The sequence below is a fragment of the Ambystoma mexicanum genome, chromosome 13 (assembly GCF_040938575.1).
Source record: "Ambystoma mexicanum isolate Mex_15411 chromosome 13, UKY_AmexF1_1, whole genome shotgun sequence".
Classification (NCBI taxonomy): Eukaryota; Metazoa; Chordata; class Amphibia; order Caudata; family Ambystomatidae; genus Ambystoma; species Ambystoma mexicanum.
In genome coordinates this window covers 741,347,686-741,362,369 of record NC_090938.1, presented here as the reverse complement: position 1 = coordinate 741,362,369, position 14,684 = coordinate 741,347,686, and the positions used below count along the sequence as shown (strand labels likewise).

At 47.8% G+C, this 14,684-nt stretch overlaps 1 protein-coding gene across 3 annotated transcripts in view; it reads left to right on the top strand.

Annotated features, from left to right (window-relative positions):
* LOC138521875 (E3 ubiquitin-protein ligase TRIM39-like) overlaps nt 1-14,684 on the top strand; it is a 498,159-nt gene that overhangs the window by 6,127 nt on the left and 477,348 nt on the right. The gene's annotated exons all lie outside the window — the stretch shown is intronic.

Here is a 14,684-nt window from a genome sequence, read left to right as displayed (position 1 = left end):
GCAGGGAGGGAACAAGGGAGAATACAGTGACATTCTTATAAGTCCTTGATACATTAAGAATGTGAAATTAACCATCATACTCGGCCTGGCGACATTTCAGATAGTGCAAGAGCTTTTGACAGTGATAAGGGGGCTGGGGGGGTGGGAAGGAGAATGAGACAGACAAGCGGCTACCTTACTAGGCCTGATGACAATTTTGGTAGTGCCAGAATTTAACAAGAGGTGGGGGGAGGGGAAACAGGGAGAAGGAGAACAAAACAAGCAACTATCCTACTTAGCCTGACGACAATTCAGATAGTGCTGGACGGGGAGAGGGAGGAAAAAACAAGTGAGGGGGGAGGAGACAAACAAGCTGCTATCATACAGTTCGGCGACATTTCTGATAGTAAGTGCTAAGGATACAGTGAAGGGAGGGGGGAGAGGAGAAATGAGGGGACAGCAAGAAGAGGGATTTAATTAAGCAGACATCTAAGCAAACGGGGGGGGCGAGATACAACAGGCAAGCATACAGGCAACGAAGGGGGAGTTAGAGAAAAAGGATAGAAAGAGAGGTAAGGATAGGCAAAAAAGAGGATTGCAACTAAGCCAACTGAATGAAAACACTGCCAGATTTGAATTATGCTAAATGCATGAAAACACAGCCAAATCTGAATTAAGCTAAATGCATGAAAACACAGCTAAATTTGAATTAAGCTAAATGCATGAAAACACAGCCACATTTGAATTAAGCTAAATGCATGAAAACATAGCCAAATCTGAATTAAGCTAAATGCATGAAAACACAGCCAAATCTGAATTAAGCTAAATACATGAAAACACAGCAAAATTTGGAAAGCACCCAGATACAGAAGTTAGAAGTGGGTGTGAACATGCAGTGTAATCAGCGGTGCAAACATGGGGGACAAGCAGAGAGGGGGGCTGAGGCACAAGGGGGTAGAAACGTGCCAAGAGTAGGGAATGTACCCATAGTTATGGAGGAAGTGTTATGGAAGTCCAGATTTCAAGGTAGAGTGAGGTCGCGGCGTCAAGGAAGTTTGAATGCAGGGGTGACAAGAAAATACATCAAGTAGCATTCTGGTAGTGGACATGAAGAAGACAGGGGCCTTAGATGCAGGCCTTTGAGGAAGGGCCGGCTCCGCACTGCTGGTGCACCCAATGGTTGAAGAAGAAAACGAAGTAGCCAATGGGGCGGGCTCGCTGAAGGAAGTCAATGCAGCAGGATTCAATGCAGTAAGCGAGCCGCCATCTTGGATGTGGCCGAGTGCCACAGGGCCATATGGGATGAAACAGAGGTGCCCTTGAATTGTCAGGCACCAGGTTAAAAAAACAAGTGCTAAACGGTCAAACGGCATTCCGTGACCATAGTGAACAAAGCACTTCAATTATGCAGAGCATTCCATCCACGGCAAACAATTCAGAAACAGTAGCGCTCGCACACAGAATGAAATTATTGGCATGATATTGGGGCCAATGCTGGAGATGTGAGCCCCAGTGGCTTACCTTTGGGAGAAACACAGATTCAGCTGAAGTAGGGACCGCAAATGTGCAGAGCGCGCAGAACAGCTGATTCAAGGTGAGGAAGCAGAAGAGAGCATAGCTGGAGGGGAGAGATACGAGACATCCCCTAAGAGTACGGGGAGCAGGGCTGGAGGGCAGAGATATGAGACAACCCCTGAGAGTACGGGGAGCAGAGCTGGAGGGGAGGGATACAAGACATCCTTTGAGAGTACTGGGAGCAGAGCTGGAGGGGAGAGATACAAGACATCCACTGAGAAGTGCTGGAGGCGGGAGAGATTAGACATCCACAGCCAGGTGGATGAGCTGGAAAGCCGACATGGGGCGTCCTATGAAAGTAACAAAAAGCATAAATGGGGGTCAGAGATATAAGGGGTTACCCGAAAGTTACAGATAATGGAACAATAGCATAGAGACCTGCTGTGGATGCCATTCCATAGTAAGAGAGGTGGAGAGCCACGCAGGCAAGCACACACGACGCCGGGACTGGAAGTGAGACAAGAAGATACAGGCTGGATGACCTCAAGAGCACCAGATCATACCCCTGCAGTCAACCAGCATCTGACGGACACAGACAGTGGCGCTCCAGGCGACATGTTCGCTACATCAAAGTACGATCCACGCCAAGCAGTGACTCTCTATCGTCCAAAGATGATCAGAGGAAAAAGGGCTACATATGGACACTGAACAATTATGTGGCTAAGGAGCATAGCCCAACGCTGATCATGCACATTAATGAGATCCCCGCTGAGTTCCTCATCGACAACGGTAAACATCCTAAGTGAAGAGGCATACAACAGGCTCCCACAGCCCCAAAGCTAAGACGGTCGACAATAGACATCTACCTGTATGGGTCCACAACACCCCTGCCATGCAGAGGAGTAATTTCAGCAGTCTGCTCATGCAAAGCACATGCAGCACGCCTCCAGCTTCATGTGCTCAAGACAGAGACCAACAGTGGGTGTATCCTCAGCTTCAAGACCGCAGTAGACATGGGGCTGGTACACGTCCCCTACCAGTTGAAAACACCTGTCTGGGGTGGCTGTTGTTTTGGTACTCTTGTTCAAAGGAGGATTGCCTAGCATTTCAGTGCTGGACTGCTCAAGTGGGCGGGACAAAGACTGATATGCAAATGGTATTCCTCCTTTGTGAAAGGTACAGTGAGGTAAAATATGTCGCTGCGGACTGAGTGGGTTAATTCCCACAGAACAGGTTATCATTTCGTGTTCTTTCACGCAGAGGGGCGCCCTGACCTCTTTTTAAAGTTAAAAGGAACTTGGGGTTGGTCACCCTAAGTTACCTACAGTTATCCAGATGTGAACCCCTTGCTTACTGTCCTCAGAGAGGCACAGCTCCACCTCACTGATGAGCCCGGACTAAGCAGAAACACGTGTCTGGGGTTGCTGTTGGTTTGGTACTCTTGTTCAAAGGAGGATTGCCTAGCATTTCAGTGCTGGACTGCTCAAGAGTGAAGGACAAAGACTGATATGCAAATGGTAGTCCTCCTTTGTGAAAGGTACAGTGAGGTAAAACATGTGGCTGAAGATTCTGAGTGGGTACATTCCCACAGGACAGGTTATCATGCCGTGTTCTTTCTTGCAGAGGGGCGCCCTGACCTCTTTTTGGACATTGAAAGGACATTCACAAAACTGTTCAAAGGGCTCGGCAAAAGCTCAGAAACTGCAAAATACAACTTCATATAGATCCCGACGTCTAGCCGATAGCCCAACACTATCGGGGCATATCAGTCAACATACAAAAACAGGTGGAGGACGAACTCAAGAAACTATTGGACCAACACGCCATTGAACCCCCCATAGAGCCGGTCCCCAAAAAAGCAGCCGAAGGGTCCATCCGGCTATGTGTAGATATGAGAAGGGCAAATGAGGCGATAGAAAGAGAGAGACATCAGGTGCCTCGAATCAGACATGGTTCACTTACTCCACGGAGCAAAGGTGTTCTCGAAACTAGAACTCACAAAGGGATATCACCAGCTAGAAATTGTCCCTGAGTCGGGATACATCACCACATTCTTGATACATATGGGCCTATTCTGATATAAACGACTCAGTGTCAGAATATCATCTGCACACAAAATCTTTCAGGACGAATTTCACAAGGTCATATGACATCCCTAACTGCTTAAATTACTTGGATGACGTCCTGGTCTTTGGAAGATCCACAGAGGAACATGATGCTGTACTGTACCGACTATGTTTAGCGCTTGAGGTGGCGGGGCTGACAATGATCAAAAACAAATGCGTGTTCCGCAAGGGCTCATTAAGATTTTTCGGACACCTCTTTTCTGAACGAGGCATGCAACCTGACCATGACAAAGTAGCAGCGCTCAACACCGCCTCGAGACCGCAGAATGTGTCTGAGCTACGCTCGTTCCTCTGGCTTTCTAGCTATTGCTCAAGATACCTGCAGGACTACGCCACCATTAGTACGCCTCTCAGACACCTCATGAAATGTGACCAGGCGTTTCAAAGGACAAAGGAATGCCAGGAAGCCTTTGAGAACATCCGTAATAGCATTTTGAAGGCAGAGGAACATGGCTTATTTCCACACTGACAGAACCACAGAGGTGGTCGTGGACACCAGCCCAGTCGGCCTGTGTGCCATTCTGACACAACAGGACCAGGATAATCCACACAACTCGTACATAGTGACATATGCCAGCCGGAGCCTCATGCACACAAAGTAGGCATACTTGCAGGCTCGAGAAAGGGAGCCTGGCCCTTGTGTGGGCCTGTATTTTCATTTGTTTCTCTACAGAAAAGCGTTCAGTCATCACAGACCACCATGCCCTCCTTCGGGTGATTGAGTCCACATCTGCCACCTGTGTCATACCTGTGCTGGATCAGATGCTCTCGACATATGATGGAATCCCCAAAGTCATCAAATTCAACAATGGTCCTTCATTTACTAGTCAGGACTTTGCAAATTTTGCAAGGTATATGGGTTTTCAACATAGGAGGATCACACCATTATGGCCACAAGCCAACTGAATTGCAGTACGATTCATGGCAAACATCAAACGATCTCTGCAGGTGGCCAACGTCACCAATAGCCCATTCGAACAAACCCTATACCAGCTGCTCAGAGAGTACCGACACACCGCGCCCAGCACCACAGGAGTGTGTCCTGCTGACCTCATGTTTGGGAAAGCAGTATGTACCCGACTGCCAGAAGGCCCGATTACTCTCCCCAAGAGCTCACTATAACCGGCCCGGGCCCGTTATCGGGAGGAGAAAAAGAAAATTAAGGACAGGGCTGATGCCAGGCGGGGAGCCAAGGTAAACAACATAGTGGTGGGAGCCCAGGTGGTAGTGCGACAACCTAGAGGTCGGAAGGAAGATCCCACTTTTGCCTCTGAATGGCTGGCCATAACACATAAGAGAGGAACAATGCTGATGACACAAGGAGGGTCTCGCAAGACAATCACATGAAACACCTCGCATTTCAGGAAATGCCCAGGTGAAGACACGCACACGTGGTACCCCACCCGAGCTGACCGGAATAGCTCAGACTCAGGGGACTAGGCTGCCAGACCCGGTGATGATCCTGAGGCAGCAGAGCCAGGACAAGAGAGACGCCCTCAGCGATTTTGCATAAAACCCCATCGACTGATTGAAGAGATGGGGTAAAATGTTTATCTATGGTGTTAAAAAGGGGGAGATGTAATGTTGTGCAGCGTAGCACAGCCCATTGCTGTTGTTGGGTTAGGGGAGGAGCCACGTTGGGCCAAGCGGGGAAGGAAGTGACGCAGGGCTAGGGAGGGATTCCGGGGTGAAAGGGGAGTTCAGTGTTAAGTTAAAAAAAGACGTGTCTACACACTGCACCGGTGTCCGGCATTATCATTGGTAACGGAGTGGTCCTCCATTGGTGTGCAGAGGTTGACCCTCACATTATCCTGTATATAATGCTTAGCAAGTCTGTGTAACATCAATTCACACTTTTTTCCACTTGATGGCAACAAAGCAACACCACACCACCAGCAAGGCACACCCAGACGAAGCAGGATGTTTCGGCGCGGCCGTTAGGGCGCAGCCGTTAGGGCACAGCCGACAGGCACAGGGACTGTTGGGCACCGGCATGTTTTGGCGCATTGACTTTCGTATCAATGTGGCGGTGCCCTGGCATGCAAGCTGCTGAGCAGAACAGCCGCACCAAAATGTCCTGCTTCGCGAGAGATCTGCAAGTGACCTGCTGCACGCCTCGTCCCTATACGGGAGGGAGTGACAGTCAGGCGAAAACCTCTCTGGGAAAACTCACCCTAGGTTCTGAAATGCACGTCGTCACTGCCAACTGGATGGCATGACCTAGGCGCTTTCAGCTCAATTGCTCTTTCCAGCTTTTCATTTTCATGCAAAGGCAGGGTTCGAAATTGAGGGGAGCTGGAAGCTATTTAGATCCTGCTTATAGCATAGTAAGGCCTGGTTAGCTTGAAACCAACAGCTACCAGGAGCTACATTTGGGCAAACTGGTACCTTCCAAACATGTAAATCTGACATTTACTTTGAGTATTTGAGAATGTTAATAAAGAAGAATTAGAACACATCTAATACACATTCAAACACAATGGTTCATACAAAATGGACAAACATTTTAAGGAGCATCTCTGGTAGCTCCTGGTTCACCTGCGGTGTTCCTGCCTACAAGGTGATGCCCGACACCCAGGAGCTGGTTTTAGTTCCTTCTCATCGAATCTCAGTTTCAAACCCTGCAAAGGTGCAAAGATGAAGTGCATTTTGGCTAAGGGCCTAGCTCCATGCCAATATATAAAAAATATGTTCGATATTTAAAGTACATACATGTGAGATATTGCTGCTCTCGAGGGACGGCATTATTGCCCAATACGTGGACAACTTGTCCTTGTGGGGGCAATATATATATTTATGAACCCCACAGTTCGTATTCAGTTTGTTATCCTGTGCCCGTTTGTTAGGCCAGCGCCAAATTTGTTTTTGCGCCTATCTGGCTGCAGCGAAAGGGGCTCTGCGCCCTAAGTGTTGCGCCAAAAGGCACATGCCAAAACATGGCGTACTGCACCCAGAGAAGCCATTTGAGGCTGCACTTTCACCTGTCAGAGCATCCACCTCTTATTTCCGTGCAATGTGACAGCATATATGGCGGTGGCCTCCGATGTGGGTAAACGTAGCGGACCACTCACCACAGAGTTCTTCATCAGCGCTCTGACAGTGAAGGCCTGGGTTTGCTTGGTGCTGCTGCCCGCGCCCTCTTTCCTGCAACTGGCCTTCTCAAGGGCTGCTTTCACCTGCGACTGTTTCTGCTGCTGTTCTGCGACTATCGCTCTCGGGACAACAGCCTGTAGTGGGGTGGAGGGGCTTGCGTGACAAAGGTGTCGGGCTCCAAAAGGTACTCACTCCCATTCTCGGGGACGTGCGTTCTGGATCCCCACAACCATTTAGACTTGTGGCTGCAGTCTTCCTCCCTAAGATTGGTGACGCATTGTTTTCCATTTTTGGACTCCGCCCAATAATAGGGTTTTCTACCTGCTAAAAGAACGGGACAGGCCACTACTGAATAAGACAAAATACATATATGTTTGTGTAATTGAAAATCACATCATCGTCCTGATGAAGGCTGCTTATCTAATACACCACCGTTGGTGACGAGACGGCCGAAAAACACTGTGTCGACTTTTCTATACAGCAACCACCAGCACTGCTCTAAATTGGTAGGCCCTATACAACTAAGGAAATGAACTGGAAAAAGACACTGTAATTCAACAGTGTCCAGATTTTGTGTCTAAGAAAGATGTTTTATTTTTACTGTATAAACTGTTATGTTGAAGGCCTTTTTCTGTCTGGCCAAATGAATGTGTATAAAATAATGTTATAGATATGTGTTCCCTGTAAAGAGAGATGTGTACAAGATTGGTAAGTACCGAAATAATAAAAGAGATATTTTTATGAAAAACTAAAATAGGATGCATGGTACTTGCTACAAATTAAGAAAGCATGACAGAGAAATTTGGAGCAATGTTTTCATCTTTCAAGAGAGCCAGTGAGAGATGGCGTTTCAAGCAACACATAACTTTGTGAAGCACATTTCAGTATGGAGCAGGAGAAATTCAGAGAGAGAGAGAGAGAGAGACAGAGCCCAGAGAAAATATTGCTTCCTGCCCCCACCAAAAGAGTATAACTAAAAAGGACACACACTTGTCTGTGCCCGCTCAGCACTAAGAGAGTAGAGCACACACCCCGTCATCGTGCTGCCTACTGTACACTAACAGTCCCACTGCCCTGCACCCCCTCTGCCAAAGGATACACGCCAAGCCACCTCAACCTCCAGGTCCACTTCCCGCCCCCTCTGCCCATGTATACACACCAAGCTACCCCAGCCTCCAGGCCCACTGCCCTGCCTCCATCTCAAAGCTCCCTCTGCCAAGGATACACACCAAGCTACCTCAGCCTCCAGGCCCACTGTCCTACCGCCCGGCTCCAGCTCACACTGCCACAGGATACACGCCAAGCTACCTCAGCCTTCAGGGCAACTGCCCTGCACGCCCAAGCTCCCCCAAGCTCGGGAGGATAGCTCAGAGGCAACGTGCTCGCCTTGGAAGCAAGACGACACGGAGCAACACAGGTTCGATCCCCAGGTCCGGGCTTAGAAACCTCTGGGTATTAAGCGTGTTATAAATAACCCATCATATCTACCAAAGGATACATGCCAAGCTGCCTCCAGGCCCACTACCTGGCCTCTTCCCCCCACCTCCCTCTGCCAAAGGATGCACGCCAAGCTACCTCATCCTCCAGGCCCACTGCCCTTCAGGTGCAGGGGAGAAACCAACACTTGTATACTGCACTCAGAGTGCTGTTTGGTTGCATCACTTCAGAGACTGCGAGAAAGAAGACGTTTCTCTCCCTGAGCTTTTAATCATTGTATCGCTGTTTTATCAAAGGACTTTATTTTTTCTACTGGATGCTGTAAATCCTGCCTACAAGCACCTGGGATTGCATAAAATGGCGGGCCGCGCACACCCGCATGCGCACACTCGTAGAGTGCACTCGGAGTGCTGTTAGGCTGGGAGGTGCTTCTGCAGAGCTCATACGAAGGCCTTACCGTACTGAAACAGAACACTCTTCTGACTTCAACCCTTGTATAGAGACAGGAGTAAGTGGCCAACTATTTTGTTAACCTAATATAACTTAATTAATAGGGAATAGGTCTTATGCCTATGTATTGAAGTGCACAAGGCTGGCAAAGTTGCTCCAAGCACCTCGCCTTGCAACTGATTCTACAATTAACTGTCCATTGATGCCTCTGCTGCAACCGCTAAGTGCCTTGCCGCCTATTATTCTACTGCGGCCATCCTCAGACATTCGCAACTTCCTTCAAATGGCAGCGCGTGGATCTTTGACAGGGGTTGTGCCAGCACAATCAAACCCAACATTGGATTTCCATGAATCTTTGAATGCTGTGACAAGTGAGCGCTTAATCACGTTTACGGACAATCTGGATTCAGCCATTTTAGCAGGAGCGATAATGATGGAAGCCGCTGCTGGTCCATTCCCCCCAGAGACCATACAAACTTTAGACTTAGGGTAATTGGTAGCGAGGCTCTAGGAGCATTTTAGCCCAAAGAGATGCTGAACACATGTTGGCAGCTATTGCCAGCAAAAACAGTGCAGAGATTTGGTTTCTGTTAAACTTTATGAATAAAACACAACATGTGGCTTTAGAAGTTAACCCCATAACCGACGAGACCTGGGTAGCCCATTTTATTGCACTATTCACCCTTGATTTTGGTAACGACAATGTTCAAGGAAAGGGTGACAAATCATGAGTGGATACTTTCCTTTGACTTAGATGACATCTTGGAGATTATAGCTAAAGCTACTAACTCACGAGCAACGGGTCCAGATGGACTATGAAACACAATGTTTAAGGCTTATCCACAAGAATGGGCCCATATCCTGGAAACTTTGTTTCTTAGAATCCTCAACATGTTTCAGTTCACAACTCATTGTTGCAGAACATTCATTGGGAGTATATATCATTTCCAACGCTATGTAAACACACAAATGATTCAACAGAGCATTGTAATGGATAGGCTGATTTTTCTTTTTACAATTTTAACATTTCTGCTTCTTCTATCCTCACATTCTGGGTTCACACATACACCCTTTTTGTAGAAATCTGCAGGTGACAAAATTATTTTAAAAAAGGGAGAGAGTTATTATCTCAAATTACTGTTATTTACTTTCAATGTGGTATGTATCTCTGAGGAGATTATAATTACCTTTCCTGGTGAGATTACTATCTTAGTATCCTCTCCATCATTGTCCCATAATGGTAAATTCCCTGTGTACAAATGACAGGGGCTACCATTAATTTCGTAGCATATAATGAATTTATGAAGAATATGTCATATGATCGAATGATGCTGATAACTCAAGAACAGCGCTCCTTATCTTAAAGTTTAAAATTTAAAAATACCTTAGTGTCACGTCTTTATCTTGGCTTTCATCCTTGCACAAAGATTATTTCTTAATTTTATAGATCTCAAGCATTAGAAATGCATTAGTTCTTCAATCTGAAAGTCATTCAACATATTTTTTATATCAAAAATGTTGTCAAAAATAGCTATTCTTTTTCTTGTCGGATTTAATTTAGAAAGAGATCATGTCTAGAATTCCCAGCACTAGGGTAAGTAATTCTGGTACGACGTCCTTTCGTCGCGGGATGTTTTTTCGCGGATAAACCAGACAGAGAGAGAGGTTCTGGTATTTGTGCCCCTCTAACACCCATTCTGATCCATAATAGTGGAATGACTAGACCGGTACTCTCACCCAGTCCTTGCATGAACTTGACGGCCATTTCTAGAGGAACAATCTATGAACTAGAATGTTACTGTCAGTCTGCTGACCATTAGCTGATACATCATTGCCCATCTGGGGGTGGGGGGGTGCTGTTGCACAGAAAATGGAGTAGCAGCAGAGAAGTGCCGCCCGCCCCGGGATTGAGGGCCCAAAAGGTATTTGCACCAAAAACGGCAGTGCTAAACCTCGGAACAAAATCGATGAGGAGGTGAATCCTTGTGGCACACGTGGGTGAAGTCTGGAGGTCGGGGAGGACCTGTGGAGGAGTGAAGGGAGTGAGCTCCGGAATGGCTGGGAGGAGGAGCTCAGGCTGAAAGTAGTGGACCGGTCGGTTGGGACGCAGAGAGAGGGGCACAGGGGCCTGGAACCAGGCTGTAGCTGGAATATCAACACAGTCCTCTGTGTGGAGGTGGGAGATAGAGTTCCCCCACCCCCACAGCTACCCCTCCTGGATTCACAGAGTCCTGAATCCTGAAGCTTAGTTCCATTCACAGTGCTTTGAGGGAGTGAGACTCGGTGACAACAGAAAGTTTACCTGCAGAAGCAAACTGGACCTCGCCCTCCCAGAGTCCGACTCCTGTCAGTGTCCGTGACTTCCTAACACATCTATTCCCACCTGGGAGCGGAACTATAGAACCAGAGACTGCAGTATCTCTGGAACACATCGACAACCACAGCCAGCTATGGATTACCACACACCGCTAGCTGACACAGTACACTAGCAGCCAGACACTAGCACCAATGAGGGGTCGGGTCTACTAATAGCAACCACCCATACTTACAGTGGGCTTGGGTACTGTAAGGAAGGCATGATATCAAACAGTGAAGACAGACACAAGTGATCACAGTTCAGGGGTGTTTATTGAACTTCAATGGGTTGGATGAACGCCTATCTAACCCTAAATGTAAGGATGGGAGCAGGCTACAACCATCAAAGTAAAAATAGCACAGTCCTAGTGGAGTCTTTTCAAAATCAAAAGGGCCTATGCTAATACACCTATTGCCAATCCCTTTTTTCTAAATACAAATGGTGTGGGAAAATGATGTATGCAAAAGAAAGAGTATTCAAGTAAGAATATTTCAGGACAGCCGGTCAATTAACTTCCCTTCCCCGCGTTTTCAGCACGGGGCAAGGTGGCACACTCGAGCTTAGCACAGATTCTGGCTTCTCCAGCACGAGGATGCGGGTCAGTATATAAACCAGGGCCTTCTGCGACAAAGTCTCATTCCCAATAAAGTCTCTCATTCGTAAAATGGCTTGGACACAAAACACAACATCAAAGTTACTTTCTCTTCAGGAGTCTCACGCTTACAAAGTCTCGGGTGCACTGTTTACCCTAGGTCTCTCTCAGCCAGGCGCGGACCCCTTTGATACACAGATTCACAATAGGTCTCCCTCGATCGGGCTCGGACCTTGCACTCTTGCTTTCTTCTTATTTCACAGTTCGATAAATTCACAATAGGTCTCACTCAGCCGGGCTCAGACCTTGATGCATTTATTCATAATCAAAGACTTTCCACTGTGCAATGGATTTTACTTATATCCTTGCAGGACCACTTTGATTCATTCTTATTTCATTTCTATTCTTTGTTTTCACATTGACATATTACAGTTCCTTTTGCCACTTCTTTGTGGGATACATCAGTCAGAGACCTTTGTTTGAGCACACACGCGGTGCCACACCACTCTGCTATTTTTTATCTTAGTTCACGTTAAATGTTCAAACAATTCATTAGCCGTCTGGCCTTTACCCGCGTCTTTCATCAAACGCTTCAACGTTTGCTCTTTCGGGGAACAATGTTGCTGTTTGCAACCTTCGTTTCAACATAGACCAGTCTCGTACAGTTTCCTTCAACTCACCGGCTGTGTTGATTTCTCTGTTTGCGGCTTTGATCTCGGAGCCAAGGACGATACCACAGCGGCTGCTGCTCCTCCCGGACTCAGTCATTCATGCAGACGGGCCTCGGATATCTCAGACACACAATGCAGGATTCTTCGGTTTCCCTTGTTGGCCTTACACGTGCTGCTTTCAAGTTCCTAGGAGTATAACGATCACTCGTCAAAAAGATCAAGGGTATCTCCTTCCTTGTTCTCCTTTCTCGGTCTGCCGTCTCTCTCCATCGGCTCAGTTGCTGCCTGGGAAGAACCGCTCCTTTGTGTGCTTTGCCTCGCTCAAAGTGTGCTCTCGTACTCCGCCTTTTATCTTTGTGGGGAGGTTCAATTGAAGTCAGGTGTGTATTGTCAAAGGTAATTGCCTGACTCTGCCTGACCATGGTATTCGGACATGTCAGGTACATTGCTCGGGTATTAGTCTGTTTTCTCCCAGAGTGGGCAGTTTGTGTAGCAGTGTTCGTGTAGGGAAGAGGAGGGAGTTAAAGTTCCCCAGTATCCTACCTGCTAGGAGGGGTTAAAGGTGTTAGCGGGCAAGGGATACCGCGTCTCGCCATCAGGCGTCCCACTCCCCAAGGAACCCTCACCCAGATGATCCTCCCGCACTGGCCCACCCCCAGGATCTGGATCCAAAAGGGATGGCCGTGACCGGGCCACCTGAGAGAGAGATCCCTGGGGACTATCGGGTGAGACACCCTCTGGTTTCTCACAATACCCAGCGCCAACCGGCAAGGAACACAAGTAGCTACTACAACCCATCGTCAGGCGCTGGGAGCCGTGGGAAGCCCTGCATAAGAGGGGCTGGAAAAAGGCGCTATTACCAGGAGGCACAGCAACAAAAGAGATAGAGGGAGCGGGGCAGGACAGAGTGCGGAGGGAATTCTCTGGAAGACTATACAGCGGGCAAAAGAGTGATACCCACGCTACACCCAATTATGAAAATGGATAAGTATAAGGGCAAGAAACCAAACCATCAGTCTAAGATTGACGCATATAGGACGGGAGGGCCCAAAACACAATAAGCACCGGAGACAAGACCATAGTCGACAATGGAGGACAGGGGAAATGCAGAATCTCAGGCTACCCAGGAAATCTTGAGAGCCGTACATGAGGCAAAGACACAGCTGGAGCAAAGGATAGATGTAGTGTAGGTCTGGATGTCAGTCTCCGGAGATGGTACCTGCATAAGTGTCAGCGCCGCGAGTAGGAGAAGCGGAAGAGCATATATCGTCTGTCGAAGATGTTATGACCCCGTTGAGACATGATAAAAATGTAGAAAAGGACGCAGCAGATGGAAGAAAGATGGGCCCACATGGGCTGTCTAATTGTTTCTCAATTGAAAGGGCACATAGTACCAACTGAGGAGCCACTGCGAGGCGCCCCACCAAGACAAATCATTGCCAAACTTTTAAATTACCGCGATCGAGATGTAATCTTACAAGCAGCAAGAAAGAAGGGAACTCTAGAGTATAATGGGGCAAGGATTGCAATATACCCCGACTTCACCAAAGTGGTACAAAACGCGCAGCAATCCTTTGACGCGGTGCATAGGTAGCTAGGGGAAAAAGAAATGAAGTATGCCACAATTTATCCAGCAACACTGCGCCCCTCAGGGAGTTAGGTTCTTCACGTGCCCTACTGATGCATGGGACTGGACAGAAACAATCGGCCCGCAGCAATGGATAAAGCAGAAGGGGCAAAACAAAAATGCAGGAACAGAAATGGCCCCCTCAGGGAGAAGGGAAAAGCAGTTGGAAGTCAGGAAACAGCATATATGCAAGATAGACTGCAAATAATTGACATTGATGTGGTCCCAGGAGAGGGGTGGAGTGGGAAGGGGGAGCATGAGAGCAACAACCGTGAATAAGCAACAAACTCAAGTGGGTAAAATTCAAGACTTCGGGTAGAGCGGCCAGCAGGCATAGCCCCCCTTGCAAATCCTGAGGCCCCTATCAAGGGTTGGGACGAGCGATAGTTGTTTTGGGGTCAACAGATGCTTCAAGTTGGGGGGAAGTATAGGGTGGGGGAGGGGGGTGTTGTTGGGTTTGTTCGAGAGGTCAAGCGGCAGGGAGCGAGAGAATATGGGTGGTTAGACATGCACAAATGCAGTTCGGTATACATCTTGACTTAACAAGGCAAGGGATCTCACACCTGGGAAAGTACAACACAGAGGCAAATGACACTACACGGAACGATGCAAGGAGAATGTAGGATTGTGAAATGCCGAAATGATGAGATTAAGAGAGGGGCTGGTGACAAACTATTTGATGAGGCAGAAAGCCTGCATATTACTATTGCAGGAAACGCACTTGATGGCTCAGAGTGTAGGTTTCTGGCCAGCGGTCAATACAAGTTGGTGGAACATGAAGGATACTACAGAGGATCCAGCGGGGTGGCAGTCCACATCAGTCATAGCATTCCATTCC